Source organism: Rhinoderma darwinii (assembly GCF_050947455.1).
Source record: "Rhinoderma darwinii isolate aRhiDar2 chromosome 2 unlocalized genomic scaffold, aRhiDar2.hap1 SUPER_2_unloc_55, whole genome shotgun sequence".
Taxonomy (NCBI): domain Eukaryota; kingdom Metazoa; phylum Chordata; class Amphibia; order Anura; family Rhinodermatidae; genus Rhinoderma; species Rhinoderma darwinii.
The window spans coordinates 1204993-1232525 of record NW_027461724.1 but is presented as its reverse complement, the minus strand read 5'-3'; the positions used below and the strand labels follow the sequence as shown (position 1 = coordinate 1232525).

Genomic DNA, 27533 nt, shown 5'->3' with positions numbered 1-27533 from the left:
AGGTTTGGATTGATTATTTTTAAAAACACTCGTTCATATCCTGTCGATACTTACTATCAGTATCCAAGACATTCTGAACGATTCCATCCAATCATCATCAGGCTTTTTCATTTTAGTTTTTTAAATTTTCATATAACACAAAGCAAAATACAGAAACAATATCAAAAATTCCACCCCTCCACTACACTCTCACCATATACCTCCACTTCAAAACCTTCCAAATCCCTTCTGCATCCACCTCCCCCAACCTTTCCTTATCTACCAAATACGCTGTATACATCCTATCCAATACCATTCTCAAACATCCTTCCACAGTTACATCTTTCTTTCTAAACACATACAGGTTCCTAACATCCCACAAAACCTCTTTTATAATTGCTAACATGACAAATAATACCCTTTGATTTTTCTGACTTACACTCGCAAGCCCAAACAAAACTATTTCCATACATAACCTATTAATCCCAACCAACTCCTTAAGTAACGGACCCATACCCCTCCAAACTCCCTGCGCCACCCCACAATTCCAAAACAGATGAACTATACTTTCACTCCCACCACAATTCTCTCTCGGACACAAATCACTCCTCACAACTCCACGATTTTTCTGAAACTCTCTAACTGACAACCCACCATGCAAACTCTGCCATACAATCTCTCTCTGTCTATTTGTAATACCATCTGTCCTCAACCCCTTCCACACCTTACCAACACACTGACCTCTCACCATATTTATATTACATTGGACTTCCATATCTTTTATACACTTAAACACACTCTTCTTATCTTTCAAACATTCTTTCTTCACCGCTGTCAATCCAAACTTCCTCATAAAATTCTCAATAAACTCATACCATTTAGGACTCACAAACGCATACGGCTTCCTTAAATCTCTTTTCATCCATCCTATTTTTCCCAACACCTTCCCACCCAAAAATCTCACCATGCATGCAAATTTCCAATCACCTCCCAGCATCCTCTTCACTGCAAACATCACATTCACCCCTAAATACACTTCAATATTAGGAAAATTCATACCCCCATTCACCCAGTCCTTCAACACAGTCTCTCTTTTCACTCTCTCCATTGTCGTTCCCCAAAAAAACACAAACACAATTCTATTCAATTTCCTTACAACCATATACCCCGGAGGAAACACCACAGCAAGATACAGAAAAATCGGCAAAATCACACTTTTTATCACCATTATCTTTCCTTCAAACGTCAACTCTCTCAAACTCCAAAATCTCAACTTCCTACTCACTCTTTTCTCCACATCTACCAAACTCTCACTTCCATCCAATTTTTCATCCATTTTAACCCCCAAAATTTGAATCGCTCCGTCCACTCTTTTCACACCCAAGTCCTCATTCATACCTGAACTTCCAAACCTCTTATACTCACTTTTCTTCCAATTTACCCTAAAAGCTGACGCACCACAAAACAAAGACACCAATAATTTCGCCCTCCTCAAAACTGCAAAAGAATCACACAGCACACACACATCGTCCATATACGCCAACACTTTCAGCTCTTTTCCACCACTCCCTGGAATCTGCACCCCTCTCATACACTTATCCTTCCTAATCATCTCTAATAATGGTTCTAAAGCACACACAAAGACTATAGGGGACAAAGGGCATCCCTGTCTTACCCCCGAACACACCTTCACTTCTTCGCTCACCCATCCGTTTATCAAAACCTTACTGCCCACACCCTTATACAACATCCTCACCATATTCACAAACTCTCCAGGAAACCCCATCCTCACCAACACTTTAAACAGAAAATCATGCGACAACCTATCAAATGCTTTTTCAAAATCAATAGACAACACACTAACCTCTTGCTTTCTCTCCCTTGCATCCCACAACACATCTCTCAACAAACAAAGATTCTCCCCAATCCTTCTCCCAGGAATTCCACACACTTGATCCTCCCCAATCACCTGATCTATCACATCTCTCATTCTATTGGCAATCATTTTAGCAAAAATCTTATAATCCACATTCAACAAAGTTATAGGTCTCCAATTCCTTACATCCTTCTCATCCCCTTTCTTATAAATCAGCACAACCACTCCACTCTTCATACTCTCCGCCAATCTACACTTTTCCCGCATAAAAACATATATCTCAATCATATCTAGCTTAATCACATCCCACATTCTCTTATAAAACTCCACTGGCAACCCATCCTCTCCCGGTGTTCTATTCACTGACATGCTTTCAATAGCTGATTTAACCTCTTCCTCCCCAACTCCTCTCATCAGCCTATCACACTCCATTCTCTCCACCTGCTTCTCAATCACAGCCACCACCTCAGACTCCAAATCTCTATCACACTCCTTTACTGCATACAATTCTCTGTAAAACTCTTCAACCACTCCTAACACCACTTTCCCTTTTACCAGATTCCCATCCTTATCATACACACATACCAAATCCTCTTTCTTCCCAATCACTTTTTTAAAAAAATATCTCGAACATTTCTCATTCTTTTCTAACTTATCCAATCTTGCTTGATACATAATTTCCTTACCCTTTTTCACCATCCATTCTTTCATATTCTTCTTAACTTCCTCAATCTTCTCATCCACCTCCCAACCATTCTTCTTCAAACTTCTCAAAAACCCCAATCTTTTATACAAGCACTCATACTTTCTCCTTCTACCAGCCGCTCTTCTATAACCAGCTTTCTTAAAATATACTTTTGTCTTTTCCTTCACCCAATCCCACCACTCTAACACATCTACAAACTCTTTCTTCCTTCTACACCAACTCCCATACAAATGAACATATTTCCCATACACCTCCTCATCTTCTAACAAATTAACATTTAATTTCCATAAACCCCTCCCACTTATACATTCCACATCAAAAACCAGTTCACACATCACACACTCATGATCTGAATATATTACCCTCATTTGCATATAATTTTTACCCATCACACCTTTCGACACAAAACACATATCTAGTCTTGAACTATAAATACCCCTGTCTGAAAAATACGTATCTTGGGGGTCTACCCCACATAGTTTTATCACATCCTTCAACTGAAAATCAAACAAAATATTTTTAACCACATTACCAGACACATCCACATTTTTTCCATCAATCTCACAATTAAAGTCCCCTATCCACACAACCGGATCCTTCCCAGGCAAAAACATTTTCACTTTTTCAAACAATTCCACTCTTTCATTCTTATTAACTGGAGCATATATATTAATTATACGAACATTCACTCTATTAAATCTCACCACCACCATCACACACCTTCCCTCCTCAATAACAGTATGACTGAAAATTTCTATTTTTTTGTTTTTGAATAAAATCCCCACACCATCATTTCTATTTTTGTTTGACACTGACCATATTGCAGGCCCGTGCACCCACTCCTCCTGCCCCACCACAAAATCCAATCCACACTCTTGAACACAAATGACATCAACATTTTGATTTGCTAATAAGTCTAGTATAAGAGCTCTTCTGGCTCTACTCCTAAACATACGCACATTGGATGACAAAAACTTCAAAGACATAATCCAAAACAACCCAAAGGAAGAAAATTTAGCAACGCCATTATTTTAAGATCTTCCTCTGGAGTACCCTGGAAGAACCTTCTCCGCCAGAGCCTGTATCCATATGGGCCTCAAATAAAGATTCGAATGGGTTCTCCAACGAAATCGCCTCTTCTTCCACCTTCTCAAAACGTGGCTTTTTTGCCGTTTTCCTGGGGGGACAAAAACATTCTGCACCTGTGACAGTCACTTCCCCCCCAGGAGGTTCATCTTCCTCGGAGAGAGACCAGTCTATTCTTGCTGACTCATCCATCAGAATGCTCATGGGAGATTCTACAGCTGGGCTAATCAACCCCTCCCCCATCTCCACCTGCTGCTGGTCTTGCACAGCTTCATTTTGTCTTTTTTCAGCCTCCTCAGACATCCTCAAGATTCTTGCTCCTTCCTCCCTCTTCCTATCAAGATCCATTTGATTCCTTTGCTTCCTAGCCTCCTCCTGCTTCTTCCTTTCTTCCCTCCTCTTTACCACTTCAGGACAGTCTCTGTACATATGTCCAGTCAATCCACATAAGTCACAGGCTCTAGGCTGTGGACACGCCCCAGCCTCATGTCCAGGATTTTTACAGTTCCTGCACAGTTTAACCCCTGGGCAATCCTCCTTTAAATGGCCAAATTTAAAACAGTTCCTGCAAAAGGATGGCTGTCCTTGGTAATACAGGTAGCCTCTGTTTCCAGCCACAGAAAAATTGGCAGGTGGGTGTCTCACTCCCCCAATACAGCCTTCATCAGGTCTTAGCTTTACCCAGAATTTGTATGTTCCATTAAATATGTTAAGGATACTTTTCTGCCTTACCCCTCCTTTCACACTTAAACAGTACTGTCCAAGAAAGTTCTTTAGGATATTAACATCCGTGAAAGGGTTAAACACATGGATAAAGACAGTTTTTTCCTCTAGTTCAAACAGCGGAACAAATGTGACATTCCTCAGAACCTGATTTGCTGCATTAGTCTTCAGGCATTCATAGAAAAGCAGGCAGGTCCCATCCACATAAAAGGAAATGTCATAGATACCTTGCTTCTTTGATTCCTGAATACAAAACACATCATCTTCAAGGGAAATACCCGCCATCTTTTCCACAATTTCGTGTCCAACATATGAGATGCTGTTCTTCATGCTGTCTGAGATCTCCACCTTCAGCCGGACTGTCTTCTGGATACCTGAGGAAAATTCCATACCTGCCATCTTTCAGCCTATCGGTCCAGGACCATAGGAGGATCGCCACTCAAAAGGTCTCCTGCTACCACAGGAACACTCGCACCCCCGACCCAGACCAGAGCAATAAACCCTGATCTGAGCCAAAAGGCCGAGAAGCGATAACCCGAACGGGCCGCGCGTTGACCGAGCCTACCCAATACTGCTGTTCACCCCTTGCAGCGATTCAGCCTACTCCTAGGCAATTCCATGGGGCCCTGCAGGCTCACACACACTCACAGCTACTAAGCGGGAGGTGAATAAAGGCCGGAGAGGAAGCAAGACAGGATTTGCTTCTTTTGCTTGCACCACAATGCAGTGCTGAAAGAGGAGGAATCGACATAAAAACGCCTTCCTGGCAACGCCCAAATGCCCTCCTGCCGTGCAAACACTGGCAGCAGCAGCAGCAGTAAGTGCATGCCCACTGCCACCCCTTCTCCTTTCACACCTTGTACCAGCTTTAATCCAGTCCAGTGCTGCCTGCTGAGCAGCACTGACCAACACTGCCTGGGCCCAGGCTTTTATCTCTGAGGCCCCATTATGATGTCAGAAAGCTGGCTCTGGCTCCTGAGGTCTCCACTATGACACGTGCAAAGTTCCGTCTGAACTTTATATGAGACGGTGCGGCTCAGTCAGTCACTCAGTGTTGCCTGAGAGGGCAACACTGCAACAGCCGGCCCCCAGGCTGTCTTTTTTTTGCACAGCTAGTTGCCTCCAGGAGGCCACAAGAGGGAGACAAGGGACTGCAAAATGGAAAATAGGCATCCACCAACTTTACAGACAACTTGTTCTCCTTGCTCCTACAACCTCCATCCTTGCACAGTTTGTTATTCTTCCAGGTAACATAGTAACAAATCCAAATTGCTGCTCTCTTTGTAGGCAAGCAAGGGTTTGTTGCAACTGCAATTCTTACTTCTTCTTGAAATGTAGGGACCACAGTACATTCCATCACATCCATCTAGTGTACACAGGTAGGTCCATTGTGACGGGCGGGCGGGCGGGCTGGCTGCTTTAATGGCTGTTTGCTGTTCCCCTACTCCACTCCACTATTTGACTATGGTGCTGCATCAATCAGTGGCTGGCTCAGGTGCAGCTCTTTAACCTACCTAGGAGGGAGGGCGGAGAGAAGACAAGGAAGGTGAATGAGCTGTTCCAATGTGAAATGCCGGAAACACAGAAACACAGACGACACAAAACAAGAGGTGGCAATGTATTAATTAATTGCATTTAATAAATTAGCTCATTATCACACATGACTGTACAAATGCATTGTCCAACAGGTGTTGAAATAATGGGATTAAAAGGGGAGATCCCATCCGAAAGACAAAAACAATGGCAAACACAAAAAGCACTTTTGGAATCTGATTTTAGTAAACACATAAGGAAAGGGTGCACCGGTCCTGGAAATACTGCAATACCAGGTCAATGCGTGGAGTGGACAGAGCAAGCTCTATTTCCATCTCCCTGTTCTAAAAATCCATTTAATATATGGTCCCCAGATAGGGGACGTATCAGATATTAAACTGATAAGAACAGATTTTTTTTTCAGTTGGCTACCCCCTCGCGGGGGTGTCAATGATTTATTACTTAAAATTCAAAAAACATTTACAATAAATTACAGCTTTTTACAATGAATTACAGTAATAAAATCAATTTACATAAAAACACATAAAAGGGGACATGGTGGCAAATTCTTATATATTGGAGTTCCATTCTTTTACAAACCATTTATTTGAAAGGGTGGCATTTCTTTTTTTATCTAATAAATAATAAATGTACATCTCGCTAAAACAAAGACCTAAAACATCGTCAACAGATAAAACATCGTGCTTAAAAATCAGGATGTTCCTGGCCTTCCACAGAGCTTCTTTTACGCAGTTCATCGTCTTCCATGCAATAGTCTTTTGGTTCGCGGTTGGGCATCCAAAGAGTCCATATAAAATCATTTCATAACTCAAGTCCTTTAGGTCTGCCATCTTCTTCATTAGAGGGAATATCTTTATCCAAATTTGTTTTGTAAAATCGCAAGTCCAAAAAATATGACGCACGGTCTCCTCAGCCTGGCAGCCTTCCCTCGGACAGATGGCAGACCTCGCGAATCCTCTCCTGAATTGGAATGCCCGGCATGGAAGACATTGATGAACGCAGCTCCAGGCCAGGTCCATCTGTGTATTAAAAAGATAAAACACATTAACCATTTTGAAGATAAAAGCACAGCGTTCATTATTAAAATTTTCAATATTAGTGACGACTTCATTTCCTCTTATGTCTTTTATAAGTTTCTTACTGTTTTTCATGTCATTAAAATTTTTCCCTTTAAAATTAAACAAGGCCACTATTTTCTCTAAAATCACGTAATTTGCTGGTAGATTAAAAGCATAAGGTGAGGTTAAAACAATTTCAAACCACCCCATCCTTCGCATAAAAAACCCAGTATTAAAACGTAGAAAATAAGACCAATGATGTTGTTTAAAAAGAGAATTAAGACAGAAACAAAAGTACTTGATTAAAAGAAACCTATTAAAATCTGGAAAGTCTTTGCCACCCTTTGGTTTGATTTTCATTACCGTCTCACGTTTAAGTTTCTCCATTCTGGAACTCCAAAAGAAGGTAAAACAAGCTTTAGTAATTTTTCTTAATAAAACCGTGGGAGGAGGGAAAACCATGCTTAAGTATAAAAGCAAAGGTAAAATTATCATTTTAATTATTAACATTTTTCCCTCCATGGTAAGCTTCCTCATGTTCCACATGCAGATTTTTTGGTTTACCTTCTGCGCCACCATGTCCCAACTGATAAAACCATTGTCGTACTCACTGAAGGAGACACCTAAAATTTTAATATTATCAGACACAGGAACCGGTATATCTCTAAGAGCCATGCTTCCTATGTTTAAAATATGACTCTTGCTGAAGTTTACCTTAAAACCGGAAGCACAGCAATAAAACTCGATTTGCCTAAGGGTTCTCTGAAGCGACAGGGCGTCCCTACATAAAACCGCCACATCATCCATGTACCCCACTGCTTTGGCCTCTACGCCGCCTCCCCCGGGCAGGGGGACTCCACGGATACACTTATCGCGGCGAATTGCGCATAACAGAGGCTCCAATGCACATATAAAAAGCAGTGGGGACAAGGGACACCCCTGCTTCACCCCAGAGTTTAAAAATATGTCCTGTGTCTTAAAACCATTCACTAAAATTTTGCTGGTGCATTCTCTGTAAAAGGCTTTAATAGATAATAAAAATCCTTCAGGTATACCCATACGTTCTAAAACCTTAAAAAGATAAAAATGAGAGACACGGTCGAACGCCTTCTCAAAGTCTATAGATAAAATGGCTAATTTACCTTTTCTAGACCTCGTGTCCTCAATCACGTCTTTTATCAGGTTAAGATTATCCCAGATGCTGCGGCCTGGCACCCCACACACCTGGTCAGAGTGTATAATGTGGGGTATTATGGCTTTTAATCTATTTGCACATATTTTAGCCATAATTTTATAGTCGCTATTTAGAAGGGTTATTGGTCTCCAATTCTTTAAAACTGCGATGTCACCCGTCTTATACAGCAGGGAGACCTCACCCTTCCGCCAGGACTTAGGCAGCATCTTGGAATTAAAAACATCAGAAAAAAGGTTAAAAAGATCCTCTTTTAAAATGTCATAAAATTTTACATAAAACTCACTGGGTATACCGTCCGGTCCGGGAACTTTCCCTGTTTTAAAACTCTTAACAGTTTCTAAAACCTCCTGCTCCGTCAGCTCCTGTAATAAAAAATTCTGGGAGACAGGGTCTAAAACAGTGGTAATCTCCTTCAGTGAGTCACGCATAAAATTATGATCCACAGTCTTAACATTAAAAAGGTCAGCATAAAACTCATGAACTTTACTTAAAAGACCCTGTACATCTGACACCCCTTCTATATTTTTGATAATTGCCTTTTTGCTATTTATTTTCTTAAAAAAGTACCTGGAGCAGGTCTCGTTCTCCTCCACATGTTGTATTTTTGAACGGAATATAATCTCTTTACCTTTCTGCTCCAGGCACTGGGCTATCTCCTTTTTCAAATTGGTGATGTCATCTTTAACGTCTATGTCATGATCTTGCATTTTGTACAGGGTCTGCAGACGGGTATTGAGAATTTTAAAAAAAGCGTATTTCTCCTTGGCTTTCGCCACGCTTTTCTTAATAAAAAATCTTTAATTTTCTTTTTCATTTTCTCCCACCATGCACTGATGGGAGTACGTGTGTCTCTTACCCGCCTGCTTCCTTGGTAAAATTCAATAAAATCTGCTAAAACCTGTGGATCGTCTAAAAGGGAAACATTCATCTTCCAGGACTTTTTACATACAATATTATTAAGATCATGCTTTACTTTAAAAGATAAAAGCCTGTGATCTGAAAACACATTGGTTAAAACTTCACAATTAAAAGGCAGTAAATTTTCAGAACAAAAGATAAAATCAATCCTGGAGCTACAGGTGACGTTGCTCCAGGTAACGCCGGCTTCCTCTGGACTGCTCCTGTTACATTCTTTGTATATGTCTTTTAATTTAAAATCAGTCACGATATCCTTGAGCAGTCCAGAGGTCTTGTCATAGTTCCTACTCGTACTGTTGGTAAGCCGGCGTTCTCCTCTCAGGATACAATTAAAATCACCTGCGAGGATAAAAGGCTCAGATGTGTTGATAAAAAGCGGTAAAATCTCCAGCATCCTCGCTCTTTCGTTCTTTTCTGGTGATCCGTAAAAATTTAAAAACTGCCACTTTACACCATCAATAAAAGCTTTAACCATTAAAATACGTCCTGGTAAGATTTCTTGAATAAAATCAATTAAAACGTTTCCCTTAAAAAGAATGGCGACCCCTGCTGATCTGGACTCGTTGGATCCAGACCAGACGGATGGACCATACTTCCAATCCTTTTTGTAATTTTCATATCTCATTGTATGGGGAATGCCGCACTCCTGCAGGAAAAATACAGAGGCTGCCAGGCAAGATAAAAAATTGAAGAGAGCAACCCTTCTCACTTTTGACTTGGCACCCCTCACGTTGAGGGAGATTCCCATGAGCTCAGACATCGTGGAGAGTAAAAGCAAAATTCTGATTTTAAAATAATAAATAATAGGCGTACTTAAAATCAGATTTCTCCTCCACCAGCAATACCCGAAACCTCACTTGAACTCATGGCCCCGCCCTCATCCGACTCAACTGAAAAGAGGGACGAGGCAGGAGAAGAACTACTGTCGCTGAGAGCTGAGCCAGCAACACTCACCTCGTACACGGGGAGCCCAGACTCGCACAGCCTCACCTGGGTCTCTCTCGGTTGACCGACTGGGTCCACGTCTGGTGGGTCCCCCAAGGGCCCCGCCTCTCCCCCCTGGGCCCGTGAAGGCCGGTCTAGAGGGGGAGGTTGTGCGCATGGCGGGGTGTCCGATAATACGGAGGGAGCAGTGCCCGTCCTCCTCACCAGTCCAGGCGAGGAGGGGGTCCCAGGAGGAGCCACATCTTTCCGCACGGACGTATCCATCTGCTCCTCCCCTGTCTCCCTCCTACTGGCACGCTCTTGCTTCCCCTTTTTACGGGGACCCACCTGTACCCAGTTTTCTCCTTCCGAGTCGGTCTCTAGAGACCCAGGATTAGGAGCAGGCCCGGCACCGCCTGAGCAACCAGCCGTCTGGGATGCCACAGGTTCATCGATGGCCTGCTCCTTTTCTGCCTTCCTCTTGGCCTGCCGTTTTTCCTTGGCGCTGGGCTCATTTTTATCCCCTGAGGTCGCTGGCTGAGAGGCACCTGTTTTGGCTTCGGCTAGCCGTACTCTTGAAGCCCAGGTACCTCTCTGCTCTTTCGCCGCAACAGCTTGTTCTCCTCCTTGAGGACGGGACTGCTCTGCTGGTGGAGCACGTGGGGGCACCTCGGGTTGCTCATCTTCTTCGCCTCGGTACCTATGTGGACAAGCATAATAAAGATGACCAGTTTTTTGACAAAAATTGCATTTTTTCTCTTCTGTACATTCTCTCATTGTGTGTTGTTTACTTCCACAGTTCCTGCAGGTGACATCGCAGTTAAAACTGGTATGTCCATAGGTACCGCAGGCCCTGCAGAAGTTTGGCATTCCTGAGAAATAGAGGTCGCCATTCACATTCCCAAGTTTAAAACGAGCAGGTGGTAGCTTCGTTTCTTGGGTGGAGGGGTCCTTTATTAGCGTAACAATAAATTTCCATTTGACGGTCCACACACCGCACTCGTTCATAACTCTCCCCAGCAGCTTAACGTTCTTAAAGTATGCAGCAAGAAACGCAGCCACTTCCTGATCTTTCACGTATGGGGAATACATTTTAATCACTACGAGTTTGGTTACTTCAAAAGCGTGTTCAATTACCTGGACTCCCAAGGCCATGAGTTCACCTTGTTGCCTCTCAGCTTTTCCCATGGCATCACGGAGGATTCCTTCTCCCATAAAGGTCACATCGTACACTCCACGCCTTGGGTAGTCCTGGATCGCCAAAATCTCGTTCTTGTGGACCGCCAACCGCTTTTCCAAAATATCGTGGACAAGGAACTTGAGACCACGAGGACCGCCTCCACCCTCTGCCAAGATAAATCTTGCAGTATTCTTCAACCGGGCGTATACCGGCACCGCATCAGGTCCGCCTGCCATTTGCGTGGCCAGGTCGGTACCGCACAGCTTGCGCTGCGCCCTTTGGCTTTAAGGAGACACACCAAAGGGCTGGGGGGGGGATCGCAACTCGTTGCTCAGGACTAAGCCTCTCTCCCAAATAGCAGCACGGGGGTGAAGTCCAGGCGAACCTGGACGATCCCCCGAGGCCGAGAGAGAGGGTACCTGAGCACCTTCTGACCAAAAACCTCCTGTATAAATACACTTGGTCTTAGCCAAAAGGCCGAGAAGCGATAACCCGAACGTGCCGCGCGTTTTGCTTCTTTTGCTTGCACCACAATGCAGTGCTGAAAGAGGAGGAATCAACATAAAAACGCCTTCCTGGCAACGCCCAAATGCCCTCCTGCCGTGCAAACACTGGCAGCAGCAGCAGCAGCAGCAGCAGCAGCAGTAAGTGCATGCCCACTGCCACCCCTTCTCCTTTCACACCTTGTATCAGCTTTAATCCAGTCCAGTGCTGCCTGCTGAGCAGCACTGACCAACACTGCCTGGGCCCAGGCTTTTATCTCTGAGGCCCCATTATGATGTCAGAAAGCTGGCTCTGGCTCCTGAGGTCTCCACTATGACACGTGCAAAGTTCCGTCTGAACTTTATATAAGACGGTGCGGCTCAGTCAGTCACTCAGTGTTGCCTGAGAGGGCAACACTGCAACAGCCGGCCCCCAGGCTGTCTTTTTTTTGCACAGCTAGTTGCCTAAAGGAGGCCACAAGAGGGAGACATGGGACTGCAAAATGGAAAATAGGCATCCACCAACTTTACAGACAACTTGTTCTCCTTGCTCCTACAACCTCCATCCTTGCACAGTTTGTTATTCTTCCAGGTAACATAGTAACAAATCCAAATTGCTGCTCTCTTTGTAGGCAAGCAAGGGTTTGTTGCAACTGAAATTCTTACTTCTTCTTGAAATGTAGGGACCACAGTACATTCCATCACATCCATCTAGTGTACACAGGTAGGTCCATTGTGACGGGCGGGCGGGCGGGCTGGCTGCTTTAATGGCTGTTTGCTGTTCCCCTACTCCACTCCACTATTTGACTATGGTGCTGCATCAATCAGTGGCTGGCTCAGGTGCAGCTCTTTAACCTACCTAGGAGGGAGGGCGGAGAGAAGACAAGGAAGGTGAATGAGCTGTTCCAATGTGAAATGCCGGAAACACAGAAACACAGACGACACAAAACAAGAGGTGGCAATGTATTAATTAATTGCATTTAATAAATTAGCTCATTATCACACATGACTGTACAAATGCATTGTCCAACAGGTGTTGAAATAATGGGATTAAAAGGGGAGATCCCATCCGAAAGACAAAAACAATGGCAAACACAAAAAGCACTTTTGGAATCTGATTTTAGTAAACACATAAGGAAAGGGTGCACCGGTCCTGGAAATACTGCAATACCAGGTCAATGCGTGGAGTGGACAGAGCAAGCTCTATTTCCATCTCCCTGTTCTAAAAATCCATTTAATATATGGTCCCCAGATAGGGGACGTATCAGATATTAAACTGATAAGAACAGATTTTTTTGAGTTGACTACCCCAACAAAGGAGGTAACCGTTTATTTAAAATTTTGAACAAATTTACAATAAATCAATACATTTCAACAACAATTTACATAAATTTACAATCATGGTTTTTTAATACAGATAAATACAAATTGTCAAATAAAAACAATTTATAAAAGGGCACTTGGTGGCATCATATTATGGAACTCCATTCACTTAAAAACCATTTTCTACATAAAACAGGAGAGAGTTTTTTATCTAAAAGAAAATATTTGTACATTTCATTAAGACAAATGGCTAAAACATCTTCCACAGCTAAAACTTCGCACTTAAATAATAAAATGTTTCTGGCCGCCCACAGAGCTGCTTTTACGCAGTTGGTGATCTTCCATGCCATCATTTTTCGAGTCTGTGTTGGGCATTCCAGGCATCCATATAAAACGCCATCACTTGTGTATCTCCGAAGTCCTGTAATCTTCTGTACCAAGGGGAGGATTCTTGTCCATATCAATTTCGCGTAAAAACATTCCCAGAATAGGTGGTAGACTGTCTCGTCATCTCTACATCCTCCCCTTGGACACGCAGCCGAGTTGGTCAGTCCCCTTCGATGCTGGAATGCCCGGCATGGAAGACACTCGTGGGCACAGCTCCAGGCCAGATCTTTCTGTGGGTTAAAAAGATATTTAGCGCTCACCATCTTCCATATTTCTTTACATTTTTGTTCATTAAAATTACTGATGGGAGCTACTAAAACATTTTCTTTTATCTTTTTTAAAATTCCTTTACTATTTTTTACTTCGTTAATATTTTTGTCTTTTAAGTTAAAAAGGTTTACAATTTTTTCTAAAATTTTATACTGGCCAGAAAGGTTAAAAGCATATGGGGAGCTTAAAACCGTGGAGAACCAACCGTTCCTCCTCATAAAATAACCTGTGTTAAAACGTATAAAATATGACCAGTAATGTTCCTTAAAAACTGCATTAAGACATAAAGTAAAAAATTTTATTAAAAGGAATGCTTTTATATCGGGGAAATCTTTCCCCCCCATTGGTTTGGGTAATATTACCTTCTCTCTCCTGAGCTTTTCCATCCTGGAGTTCCATAAAAATGTGAAACATGCTTTAATTATTTTTTTCAATAAAATCTCAGGGGGAGGGAATACCATACTTAAATATAATAAAATAGGTAAAATCACCATTTTTGTAATTAAAACCTTTCCCTCCATTGTTAACTTTCTCATGTTCCACATGCAAATTTTCTGATTGACTTTTTGTGCCACCAAGTCCCAACTGGTAAAACCATTATTTGACTCATTGAAGGAGACTCCTAAAATTTGTACAGACTCTGACACAGGGACTGGAATGTCCATTAAAACCATTTTGCCGATATTTAAGATGTTACTTTTATTAAAATTGACTAAAAAACCGGAGGAGCAACAGAATTGGTAAATCTGTTTAAAAGATTTCTGTAATGACAGGGTGTCCCTGCAAAGGACCGCGACATCGTCCATGTACCCCACCACTTTAGCCTCTAGTCCCCCCCCGCCCGGCAGGGGGACTCCGCTTATCTGCTTATCCTTTCTTAACCTGCAGAGTAGAGGCTCGATCGCACAAATAAAAAGTAGTGGGGACAAGGGACACCCCTGCTTCACTCCGGAATTTAAAAGGACATCCTGTGTCTTAAAACCCTTTACTAAAATTTTGCTAGTACAATTTTCATAAAAGGCCTTCAGAGACTGTAAAAAACCTTCCGGTATACCCATTTTTTCTAAAACCTTAAAAAGATAAAAATGTGACACTCTATCGAAGGCTTTCTCGAAATCTATAGATAAAATTGCCATTTTACCTCCTCTCTCTTTCGTGTCACTGATCACATCTTTTAAAAGGTTTAAATTATCCCATATACTCCTCCTGGGTATCCCACAGACCTGATTGGAGTGTATGATCTGGCCTATCACTGCTTTTAATCTGTTCGCACATATCTTCGCCATTACTTTGTAGTCAGAGTTTAGCAAAGTGATAGGCCTCCAATTTTTAATGTCTGTTTTGTCCCCCTTTTTGTAAAGCAGGGACACCTCGCCTTTCTTCCAGGACCCCGGGAGGGCTTTTATTCTAAAAACTTGGGTAAAAAGGGGGTGGAGATCCTCTTTTAAAATACCATAAAATATAACATAGAATTCTATAGGTATACCGTCAGGGCCAGGGACTTTACCTGTTTTAAAACTCTTTGTAGTTTCTAAAATCTCCTGTTCCGTAATATCCTGTAATAAAAACACTTGGGAAGCAGGATCTAAAACAGCATCCACCTCCTTCAATGAGTCGTTCATAAAATCAACATCAACATGTTTTGTATTAAAAAGATCCGCATAAAAACCGTGCACCTTTTTTAAAATGTTTTGGGTATTTGTTTCCCCATCTATCTCATTTAACAGGGTATGCTTATCATTTATTTTCTTGAAGAAGTACCTGGAGCAGGTCTCATTTTCTTCAAGATGTTTTACCTTAGAGCGAAAGATTATCTCCTTTCCCCTCTGCTCCAGGCACTGGGAGATTTCTTTTTTAATTTCGGTGATCTCTTTCTCCACATGCATACCCTGTTCTCTGAACTTGTATTGGGTCTGCAGACGGGTATTTAAATTAGCATAAAATTCAAATTTTTCTTTTGCTTTCTTCATCCCAGCTTTAATAAAAAAATCTCTTATCTTTATTTTCATTTTTTCCCACCAGGAAACAATTAGCATATTGGGATGTCTTACCCGTCTGCAGCCCTTATAAAAGGTGATAAAATCGGATAAAATTTGCGGATCCTCTAAAAGGGATACGTTTAATTTCCAGGCTTTCTTCGGAGTTCTCCTTTGATCGTTCAAATTAACTTTAAAATATAAAAGTTTATGGTCAGAAAACACGTTAGAATTAAGATCACATTTAAAAGGCAGTATTTGATAAGAGCAAAAAATAAAATCAATCCTGGAGCTGCAGTTTACATTGCTCCAGGTGACGCCGTCCTCTTCAGGTAGATCCCTATTGCATTTTTTAAAAACATCAGTAAGTTTAAAATCCACTGTGATATCTTTTAAAATAGACGGGGTTTTATCATAATTTCGACTTACTGAATTAGAGAACCGGCGTTCCCCCTTTAAAATACAATTAAAATCACCAGCTAAAATAAGTGGTTCTGAATCATTGATAAAAAGGGGTAAAATTTCTAGCATTTTTGCTCTTTCCTTCTTGTCTGTAGAACCATAAAAGTTTAAAAACTGCCATCTAACACCGTTTATAAAAGCTTTGACCATTAAAATTCTGCCTGGTAAAATTTCATAAAAACTATCAATTAAAACGTTCCCTTTGAATAAAATGGCGACACCTGCGGTTTTTGATTCATTAGACCCGGACCACACTGAAGGTCCGAGTCTCCAGTCTTCCTCATATTTTTTATAATTCATGCGGTGAGGTATGCAGCATTCCTGTAGGAAAAACACTGAGGCGGTAAAAACAGAAAGGTAGTTAAAAAGGGCAGCTCTTCTTGTCTATGAGTGCACGCTTCTTACATTAAAGGAAAGACCACATAACTCAGCCATGAGTAAAAGGGAGAGAGACAGTCTATTTTTATCTTACCCGAGGAGGCCTCAGCAGTCCTCCGCGTCGCCAGACACCCCACTCGAGCTCTCATCATCATCTTTCCTCGAGTCAAATGTGCGCATCGATGAGGTTTGAGAGGAAGTCCCGTCACTCAGCTGACCCCCCTCACCTAAGGCACTTCTTGAAAATGGGTCCCAGACGGACTCAACGGGTAAAATTCGGCAATCTCTGGCAGCGTCCTCCCCTTCTATAGGGGCAGGAATCGCGCTTCTTGACGTCTCAGGGACCACGCTTACCTCGGAGGCAGCTGTCCCTATATCCCCCAACTGTCTGGAAGGGGGGGGACCTTTAGCTGTCGCTTCCGGGGGCACGTCAGCTGGTTTCCCTGCCTTCAACCTGGCAGGTACTCCCATCGGCACCCCCGCTGCCACCTCCGAGTACGCCCTACGTCTCTTAGTGAGAGCTGCCGCTCCGCCCGGGACCTCTGCCTCAGGTACAGGCTGACCCAGCATCTCTTGCAGGCCAGTAGGATCAGCTTCATCCGAACTACCCTGTGCCCCAGTCTCCTGGGGGGGCTCTTTCGTCCGCTGATCACTGGCTCTGCGTTTTTGTCGCCTCTGCTCTTTAGGGTCACCTGTTTGGGGGGGTCTGCTGGAGGTATCCATATCATCTTGCTCGCCTCCTTGGGGTTCCTCTCCTTGTACAGGGGTGATCTGGCCTGCGGGCCGCTCGGGACGCCTTGGCCGGTCCTCGGGTTGTTCCGACTCTTTAGATCTGTGGGGACAAGTAGCATACAGGTGACCAACTCGGCTGCAAAAACGGCACCTTTTCCCCAGAGGGCAAGTTTTGGTCTCGTGCTCAGAGCTGCCGCAGTTCCTACAGGTGCTGTCACAAGACTCCTTGGTGTGACCGTACTTTTGGCACTTCCTACAGAATGGAGGCATCCCTGAAAAATAAAAGTCTCCGGCCATATCACCTATTTTAAAACGTGCAGGCGGCAACATTATCCCTCCTGTAAAATTGGCATCTTTATAACACGTTACATTGAATCTCCACTTTGAGGTCCATACACCAACCTCGTTCATTACTTTGCCAATACATTTCACAGTTTTAAAATAAGGGAATAAAAAGGACATCACTTCTTTTAAGTCGGCAAAAGGGCAGTACATCTTTATAACTATCATTTTAGTGATGTCCATAACGTGCTCATAAAAATCAACACCGTCCAGTCTCGGGTCATTTTTTACCGTATAAGCCGCCAGCAGATCTCGGAATACTCCATTCTGTATGAAAGTAACGTCGTATGTCCTCCTTCTTGGGTAATCCTGCACCGCCAAAATTTCTCTCTTCTGGATGTTGAAGATACCAACAAGTACGGTCTCCACCACGAATTTTGAGCCGCAGGTCGTCGCCTTCTCCTCCGATAGCACTACACGAATTGTGTTTTTAATCCGGGCATAAGCCGGTATCTCACATGGATCCTCGTCCATGGTGAGTAAGGTTTTTTTGAAATCGTTACGCTACTCCTTAGTAGGCGCAACTTTGGGCGCAACTCCCCTTTTCGGCCGAAGCCTACACGGGGGTATGTGGATCGCAACCCGTTGCTCAGGACTAAGCCTCTCTCCCAAATAGCAGCACGGGGGTGAAGTCCAGGCGAACCTGGACGATCCCCCGAGGCCGAGAGAGAGGGTACCTGAGCACCTCCTAACCAAGACCAGGCAGCACTGACTACAAGTAATCAGAACTACACTTGATCTCAGCCAGAAGGCCGAGAAGCGATAACCCGAACGGGCCGCGCGTTGACCGAGCCTGCCCAATACTGCTGTTCACCCCTTGCAGCGATTCAGCCTACTCCTAGGCAATTCCATGGGGCCCTGCAGGCTCACACACACTCACAGCTACTAAGCGGGAGGTGAATAAAGGCCGGAGAGGAAGCAAGACAGGATTTGCTTCTTTTGCTTGCACCACAATGCAGTGCTGAAAGAGGAGGAATCGACATAAAAACGCCTTCCTGGCAACGCCCAAATGCCCTCCTGCCGTGCAAACACTGGCAGCAGCAGCAGCAGCAGCAGCAGTAAGTGCATGCCCACTGCCACCCCTTCTCCTTTCACACCTTGTATCAGCTTTAATCCAGTCCAGTGCTGCCTGCTGAGCAGCACTGACCAACACTGCCTGGGCCCAGGCTTTTATCTCTGAGGCCCCATTATGATGTCAGAAAGCTGGCTCTGGCTCCTGAGGTCTCCACTATGACACGTGCAAAGTTCCGTCTGAACTTTATATAAGACGGTGCGGCTCAGTCAGTCACTCAGTGTTGCCTGAGAGGGCAACACTGCAACAGCCGGCCCCCAGGCTGTCTTTTTTTTGCACAGCTAGTTGCCTCCAGGAGGCCACAAGAGGGAGACAAGGGACTGCAAAATGGAAAATAGGCATCCACCAACTTTACAGACAACTTGTTCTCCTTGCTCCTACAACCTCCATCCTTGCACAGTTTGTTATTCTTCCAGGTAACATAGTAACAAATCCAAATTGCTGCTCTCTTTGTAGGCAAGCAAGGGTTTGTTGCAACTGCAATTCTTACTTCTTCTTGAAATGTAGGGACCACAGTACATTCCATCACATCCATCTAGTGTACACAGGTAGGTCCATTGTGACGGGCGGGCGGGCGGGCGGGCTGGCTGCTTTAATGGCTGTTTGCTGTTCCCCTACTCCACTCCACTATTTGACTATGGTGCTGCATCAATCAGTGGCTGGCTCAGGTGCAGCTCTTTAACCTACCTAGGAGGGAGGGCGGAGAGAAGACAAGGAAGGTGAATGAGCTGTTCCAATGTGAAATGCCGGAAACACAGAAACACAGACGACACAAAACAAGAGGTGGCAATGTATTAATTAATTGCATTTAATAAATTAGCTCATTATCACACATGACTGTACAAATGCATTGTCCAACAGGTGTTGAAATAATGGGATTAAAAGGGGAGATCCCATCCGAAAGACAAAAACAATGGCAAACACAAAAAGCACTTTTGGAATCTGATTTTAGTAAACACATAAGGAAAGGGTGCACCGGTCCTTGACCTGCCTAAGTAGAGTCGTGTGTTAATGAACCTTCCCTTACCCATCCTATCCCTCCACCCCCACCTTTAGGAAAGACACGTGACACCGAGGTTGGATGTGAAATGGCCACAGCAGCCGTTTATTAATTTCACAGTTTTATAAAAACAATTTAAATCCGAAACATTCGGATAACTAGTTAGGAATCCACCAGAGAATTCCTCCTAATAATTCACATGACCCAACATGGGTCAGAATCGTAAATAACAATTTTAACGTTAACATTAACCCGAGCAGAGGAAGTCCTTGAAGCCCTTTCAGATATTCCTTTTTTAAGAACACACCGAGTTAGCCATCTGCAAACCAGTAATTACCTCCAGCCGTAAACCAGCTCGGAAGCACCGTTCACCTCTGCAGATGGCTCCAACCACTAGAAGTCCACTTCAAAGGGATAACACCCGATGAAGCCCTCAAGTGATATACCGACCACTAGAAGTCCACTTCAAAGGGATAACACCCGATGAAGCCTTCAAGTGATATACCTTCCACCAGAAGACCACTTCAAAGGGATAACACCCGATGAAGTCTTCAACCATGTACCTTTTTTGGGGGACGCATACCCCCGATGCGACCCCCCCACCATTTTGTACTGACTGGCCTCAAGGACTCCCCCCGCCAGCTGCCATGACAACAGAACCTACTCCGGAAAAAGGAAAAAACATGTTAAATAAGCACACAAATCAAACACAACACTCATAGACAGACGTACATAAAGACCCACAGGGGTAACAAATCAAGGGCGGGAGGGTGGGAGCTTGTCTCTCCCTGTGTTACTTCTCCCGCTGCTTCCGGCTCAATGCCGAAAAACAGCGGGAAGCCCAGCAACGGCCCCCTGACTCCTCCTTATCCCTCCTCCTCACTCTCCCTCCAACTCTCCCTTACCTATTAACCCTTTCCCTACCAGGGAGGTCATGGAGGCTTCCCCTTAAGCCCTGCAGGCTGCGTCCAGCCTCTTCTTGACCTGCCTAAGTAGAGTCGTGTGTTAATGAACCTTCCCTTACCCATCCTATCCCTCCACCCCCACCTTTAGGAAAGACACGTGACACCGAGGTTGGATGTGAAATGGCCACAGCAGCCGTTTATTAATTTCACAGTTTTATAAAAACAATTTAAATCCGAAACATTCGGATAACTAGTTAGGAATCCACCAGAGAATTCCTCCTAATAATTCACATGACCCAACATGGGTCAGAATCGTAAATAACAATTTTAACGTTAACATTAACCCGAGCAGAGGAAGTCCTTGAAGCCCTTTCAGATATTCCTTTTTTAAGAACACACCGAGTTAGCCATCTGCAAACCAGTAATTACCTCCAGCCGTAAACCAGCTCGGAAGCACCGTTCACCTCTGCAGATGGCTCCAACCACTAGAAGTCCACTTCAAAGGGATAACACCCGATGAAGCCCTCAAGTGATATACCGACCACTAGAAGTCCACTTCAAAGGGATAACACCCGATGAAGCCTTCAAGTGATATACCTTCCACCAGAAGACCACTTCAAAGGGATAACACCCGATGAAGTCTTCAACCATGTACCTTTTTTGGGGGACGCATACCCCCGATGCGACCCCCCCACCATTTTGTACTGACTGGCCTCAAGGACTCCCCCCGCCAGCTGCCATGACAACAGAACCTACTCCGGAAAAAGGAAAAAACATGTTAAATAAGCACACAAATCAAACACAACACTCATAGACAGACGTACATAAAGACCCACAGGGGTAACAAATCAAGGGCGGGAGGGTGGGAGCTTGTCTCTCCCTGTGTTACTTCTCCCGCTGCTTCCGGCTCAATGCCGAAAAACAGCGGGAAGCCCAGCAACGGCCCCCTGACTCCTCCTTATCCCTCCTCCTCACTCTCCCTCCAACTCTCCCTTACCTATTAACCCTTTCCCTACCAGGGAGGTCATGGAGGCTTCCCCTTAAGCCCTGCAGGCTGCGTCCAGCCTCTTCTTGACCTGCCTAAGTAGAGTCGTGTGTTAATGAACCTTCCCTTACCCATCCTATCCCTCCACCCCCACCTTTAGGAAAGACATGTGACACCGAGGTTGGATGTGAAATGGCCACAGCAGCCGTTTATTGATTTCACAGTTTTATAAAAACAATTTAAATCCGAAACATTCGGATAACTAGTTAGGAATCCACCAGAGAATTCCTCCTAATAATTCACATGACCCAACATGGGTCAGAATCGTAAATAACAATTTTAACGTTAACATTAACCCGAGCAGAGGAAGTCCTTGAAGCCCTTTCAGATATTCCTTTTTTAAGAACACACCGAGTTAGCCATCTGCAAACCAGTAATTACCTCCAGCCGTAAACCAGCTCGGAAGCACCGTTCACCTCTGCAGATGGCTCCAACCACTAGAAGTCCACTTCAAAGGGATAACACCCGATGAAGCCCTCAAGTGATATACCGACCACTAGAAGTCCACTTCAAAGGGATAACACCCGATGAAGCCTTCAAGTGATATACCTTCCACCAGAAGACCACTTCAAAGGGATAACACCCGATGAAGTCTTCAACCATGTACCTTTTTTGGGGGACGCATACCCCCGATGCGACCCCCCCACCATTTTGTACTGACTGGCCTCAAGGACTCCCCCCGCCACAGCGAAACAGGCCTTGACCACCTTAAGCCTGTGAGTTCCGCCACACCACCACCGCCCTTTCTATTCCTTCTGCTATCGCCAAGCTCCAAAGATCAATGCCAACCTCGGTCAGATGAACCCCATCACTCCTCCAGAAGTTCCCCACTCCTGACTCCAAATCCCTGTGCCGCACGCAAATGCCCCCGTTTTTTGCTACAAAACGGGACACCGCCCGATTAACTTTAATGCGAGCCTTATTGACTCTCTCCACTGACCTAGCCAACCGCCAATGTTTCCTCGGGACTATGTCCGACCACACTATCACCAACTTGGGATAAGAAACCCACAAACACAACATATCGTGTTTGATGTCCCGCACCAACTCACGAAAGGGGCGGACTCCTAAGTCATTCCCACCCACGTGCAACACTAAGACCTCCGGAACCCTATCAAGCCGGGCATATATCTGGAATTCCGCCAACACCCTGCTCCATGACATACCTCTAAATCCCAGCCAATGCACAACCGCATCCTGTCGCGGAATGCGCAATTGGCGACCGTCCGGGCGGACGTCCGCCCTCAAAGCCCCCCAGTGCACGTAAGAATGACCCAGCAACCACACCAAACACGGAGGCGAATCTGAAACAGAAAACAATTAGACACCACCATATAAAACATTTCTTTAAGCGTTAACAACAAACCTCATAACAAATGGGGGCGGACATAGGACTTAAATCTGTTGGACTCCCAACGACCAATGCGCCGAACCCCTTCATCATCCAACCCCCAGCGCCCCGCTTCAGTTGCTGCGCCAATCCTGAAGGAATGAGATGAATATGAGCCCGCCGCGACACCAACCGCCGTCAAACATTTTTTAAATACAGCTCCAAACTGAAACCTGGACAAAAACGACCCGTCCACATGACGTAACAAAGGCAAATCTGGAGGCCCCGCTCGCGGCTTAAAACCCTGCATGCACTCTACTGGGCACATAACCGACCCCGGAAGGGCGAACAAAACTATCAGCTTACCCTTCCCCAATTGGTCAGTTTTTGAGAAAAAACCCCGCCTCCCAGGCGTCCCCTAACCAGTACAAAAGTGCCACCAACCTGTCTCTATCCGTATTGACGTCACCCAACTCTCTTACCCACTCCTCCCACTGCCTCCAACAAGCAGAATAAGCACTCCACGTCGTGCGCGCCAAAGACCTTTTTACCAGTTGTTCTACGGGACCGAGACCAGATCCCAAAGATGTTCCGGACAAGCCAAACCGAGCCGTTCCGCTCCCGGTGGCAATTGCCGAAACCGGTTCCACCGCGAGCGAGAAAGAGCATCAGCGATACAATTCCGTACTCCCGGCACATGCACCGCCACCACCCACGCGTTCAACGACAAACACACCAACACTAAATGTCGCAACAATTGAACTACCGGAGGAGAGGACGCCGTGATGTTATTAATGGCCAGCACCACCCCCATGTTGTCGCAGTAAAAACGAACTTTCTTATCCCTGAGCCTGTCCCCCCAAATGGTCGCCGCCACCACGATGGGGAACAGCTCGAGCAGGGCCAGATTCTGCGTGAGTCCACTGGACACCCAACTAGCCGGCCATTGACCTGCGCACCACGGACCTCCGCCGTAAGCCCCCAAAACCGCCCGCCCCAGCCGCATCCGTAAAAATATACAAATCACTCGTATCCTGCGCTGGGGCCATCCACAGCGAGCGACCATTGTACTGGCCCAAGAAGTCATCCCAAACCTGAAGATCAGCTTGGTGCTCCTCCTTGAGCCGCACAAAATGATGCGGCGCACGCACTCCCGCCGTTGCCGCCGCCAACCGTCTACCAAACACCCTCCCCATTGGCATAATCCGGCAGGCGAAATTCAACTTCCCCAGCAGCGACTGAAGTTCCCGCAGCGTCAATTTCTTCGGTCTACAAGCCCGCCGTACCTCCAGCCTCAAAGCACCCAGCTTCTCCGCAGGGAGACGACACTCCATTGCCACCGAATCTATTTCAATTCCCAAAAAACAAATCGTCGCTACTGGGCCCTCCGTTTTTTCTGGCGCCAAAGGGATCCCAAAATCCCTTGCCACCTTCTGTAGTGCATAAAGCAAATTACCGCAAACCGGCGAACCCCCCGGCCCCACGCACAAGAAATCATCTAAGTAATGGATCAACGAGTCGACCCCGGATACTCCCCTCGTTACCCACTCCACGAAGCTACTAAACGCCTCGAAGTATGCACAAGAAAGGGAACACCCCATCGGAAGGCACCGATCCACATAAAAAGCCCCATTCCCAAAAACAGCCCAACAGCCGTTGGCTTTCTGAATGAACTGGCAACAACCTGAACGCCGCCTCGATGTCGGTTTTTGCTAGCAGCGCGCCCGGGCCCGCAGCCCGCACTAAACCCACCGCCTTATCGAAAGAGGTATAAACTACGGAGCACAACTCGTGATCTATCCCGTCCTTTACCGACGAACCCTTGGGATACGATAAGTGTTGAATTAAACGAAATTTTCCGGGCTCGCGCTTAGGAACAATACCCAACGGGGACACAACTAAATCTTTTACTGGCGAATCAACAAAAGGCCCCGACATGCGACCCAACGAAACTTCTTTTAACAATTTGTCCGACACGACCTTGGCATGCAAGTAAGCCGATTTTAAATTCCTCCGCGTAACCGGCACCTCATAAGGAGGCGGAGGAATAACAAAACCCACACAAAAACCCCTCGTAAAGCAATTTAGCCGCCGCCCTATCCGGATACTCATTTAGATAAGGGGCCATCTTTTCCACCCTCACCGGTGACACCCCCTTGACCAGCCGCGGAGGACTGGTTCCCTGACCTCTTTTTACGCATACATTTTGCCGCCCCGTGTGATGCACCATTACACTCGGAACACACGTGCTTGAACTTGCACGTGGCCCCGAACTTACACTGGCCTTCATTAAATTGCCAGCAAAACCCCGCCTTTCCCCCGCCGCCTTGTCCAACCTGACTAGACTGGCCTCCTTGGCCGGCGCTCACGGGAAAGGACTGCCTAACCGGAGCCGTAACCCGTAACCAGAGAGCAATATCCTTCTGGTCCCACCGAATCGCCGGCCGAACCGCTTTCCGCTGACGGAATTGCTCATCATATCGCAGCCACGCCTGACCCCCATACGCCCTATGAGCCTCCCCAATGGCATCAAAATAACAAAACAACGCCGAACAATTTTCCGGCGCCTTTTCCCCTATCACACTGGCTAATATGGCGAACGCCTGCGACCAATTGACGAACGTCTGCGGGATAAGCCTATACCGCCGCCGTTCCTCCTCGTCCTTTTTACTCTCGTCCCGCTTGCTCTTATCTAAATTAAATTTAGCGAGCGGCAAGAGAGAAAAAATCTCAACATATTCAACCTTCAAGATCCGCTCCCGCACCTCCTGCTTTAAATGCGCCCCCAACGGACCTTCGAAACAAACATACACCTCCCCACGAGCACGATCATCAATACGCACCCGATCGCCATCTTTTTGCGCCTCGGTCTGTACCGACACTGCGACCGCCTCTCTAACCGCCGTCACGGGCCGCGCTTGTAACAATCCCACGTCCCTGGGACCCTCCCAAACTACCGCCGGGGATACTTCCGTGACTACCGGCGCCACCGCCCTATCTAGGCGCCCGACCAGCTTTCTCAAGCAACCCACTAAATCTCCCAGACCCGCGCCATCACGCCCGCCCGCGCCACTACCGGCCACCGATGCGACGCTAGCAACCCCCCCGCCGACACCCGACATAAAAATCGCTGGATATGACAATGATGGAGTTATACACTCACCGGGCTGCACAGGCGCTGTGTTCCCGTCAGCCGGACCATCCTGACCTCGACGATACGCGTCCAGTTCACCTTCCTCCAGCTCCTCTCTCGCAGATGACTGGCCATCCCACCGACATCTTCGGAACGGAGATGATGAAGCGCTGACCGATGGGCCGGCAACCTGCCGCCCGACCGCTGGAACCCAGACTTCCGACCGGACCTGCTGCCTCGACGTCGCTGTAGATCTAGGCGTCCGTCTCGATGATCCTGAAGAAGCCTGCCCCCTGGCCGGAACATCACCAGGCGGGGCGGCCGTACCTTGTCCTCCGAATCTTCCATCCGATGGGGGAGGGGTGACAGGGAGCCCGGCCTGCGACTCCCTGCATACCGCCGAACCCCGTCGCGGCTTGGGATTCCTGCCAGGACGCAGGGCCTGGGAAGAGGCGGTCCTCCCAGCTGCCTGGCCTGCAGCGTCCGTGATCGGGCTCCCTCTGCGACGCCGTGTCCGCGGGACCGCCTCAGGACTGAGGCGCTCTGGAGGTCGAGACCGCCGGGAGGGACGAGTCGACCCGGCCTGCATCGCCGTCACCCCCGGCAACGCTCTCTGCCTGCTCCGGACAGGAGCAGTTGTTGTCGACTCCCCCCCCGCCGCCATGCTAGGAAGGGGGCCGGGGGAGGGGAGCCCGTCTCCTGCAACAGACCCCGAACGCCGTGCCTGACGTGGCAACACGGCGTCCGGGATCCTTGCTAATGCAGCCACGGTCTCCTCCAGCCATCCGGGACCGTGGTGCACAGCAGCAGCACGCAGCTGCTCTAACAACCCTGCCTCTGCCATACTGAGTGAGCGCGGCAACGGGGAGCTTGTCTCTCCCTGTGTTACTTCTCCCGCTGCTTCCGGCTCAATGCCGAAAAACAGCGGGAAGCCCAGCAACGGCCCCCTGACTCCTCCTTATCCCTCCTCCTCACTCTCCCTCCAACTCTCCCTTACCTATTAACCCTTTCCCTACCAGGGAGGTCATGGAGGCTTCCCCTTAAGCCCTGCAGGCTGCGTCCAGCCTCTTCTGGAAATACTGCAATACCAGGTCAATGCGTGGAGTGGACAGAGCAAGCTCTATTTCCATCTCCCTGTTCTAAAAATCCATTTAATATATGGTCCCCAGATAGGGGACGTATCAGATATTAAACTGATAAGAACAGATTTTTTTTTTTTAAGTTGGCTACCCCCTCGCGGGGGTGTCAATGATTTATTACTTAAAATTCAAAAAATATTTACAATGAATTACAGCTTTTTACAATGAATTACAGTAATAAAATCAATTTACATAAAAACACATAAAAAGGGGACATGGTGGCAAATTCTTATATATTGGAGTTCCATTCTTTTACAAACCATTTATTTGAAAGGGTGGCATTTCTTTTTTTATCTAATAAATAATAAATGTACATCTCGCTAAAACAAAGACCTAAAACATCGTCAACAGATAAAAC

At 46.0% G+C, this 27533-nt stretch overlaps 1 non-coding gene and 2 pseudogenes across 1 annotated transcript; all 3 read right to left on the bottom strand.

The window, feature by feature from the left end:
* Positions 1 to 6162: 6162 nt before the first annotated feature.
* LOC142679667 (U2 spliceosomal RNA) lies at positions 6163 to 6383 on the bottom strand (annotated as a pseudogene).
* Positions 6384 to 12818: 6435 nt separating this feature from the next.
* LOC142679605 (U2 spliceosomal RNA) lies at positions 12819 to 13006 on the bottom strand. The gene has a single exon (XR_012852828.1). It is a non-coding gene; the product is annotated as a U2 spliceosomal RNA (small nuclear RNA).
* A 14079-nt stretch (positions 13007 to 27085) lies between these two features.
* LOC142679717 (U2 spliceosomal RNA) lies at positions 27086 to 27314 on the bottom strand (annotated as a pseudogene).
* Between the last annotated feature and the right edge of the window lie 219 nt (positions 27315 to 27533).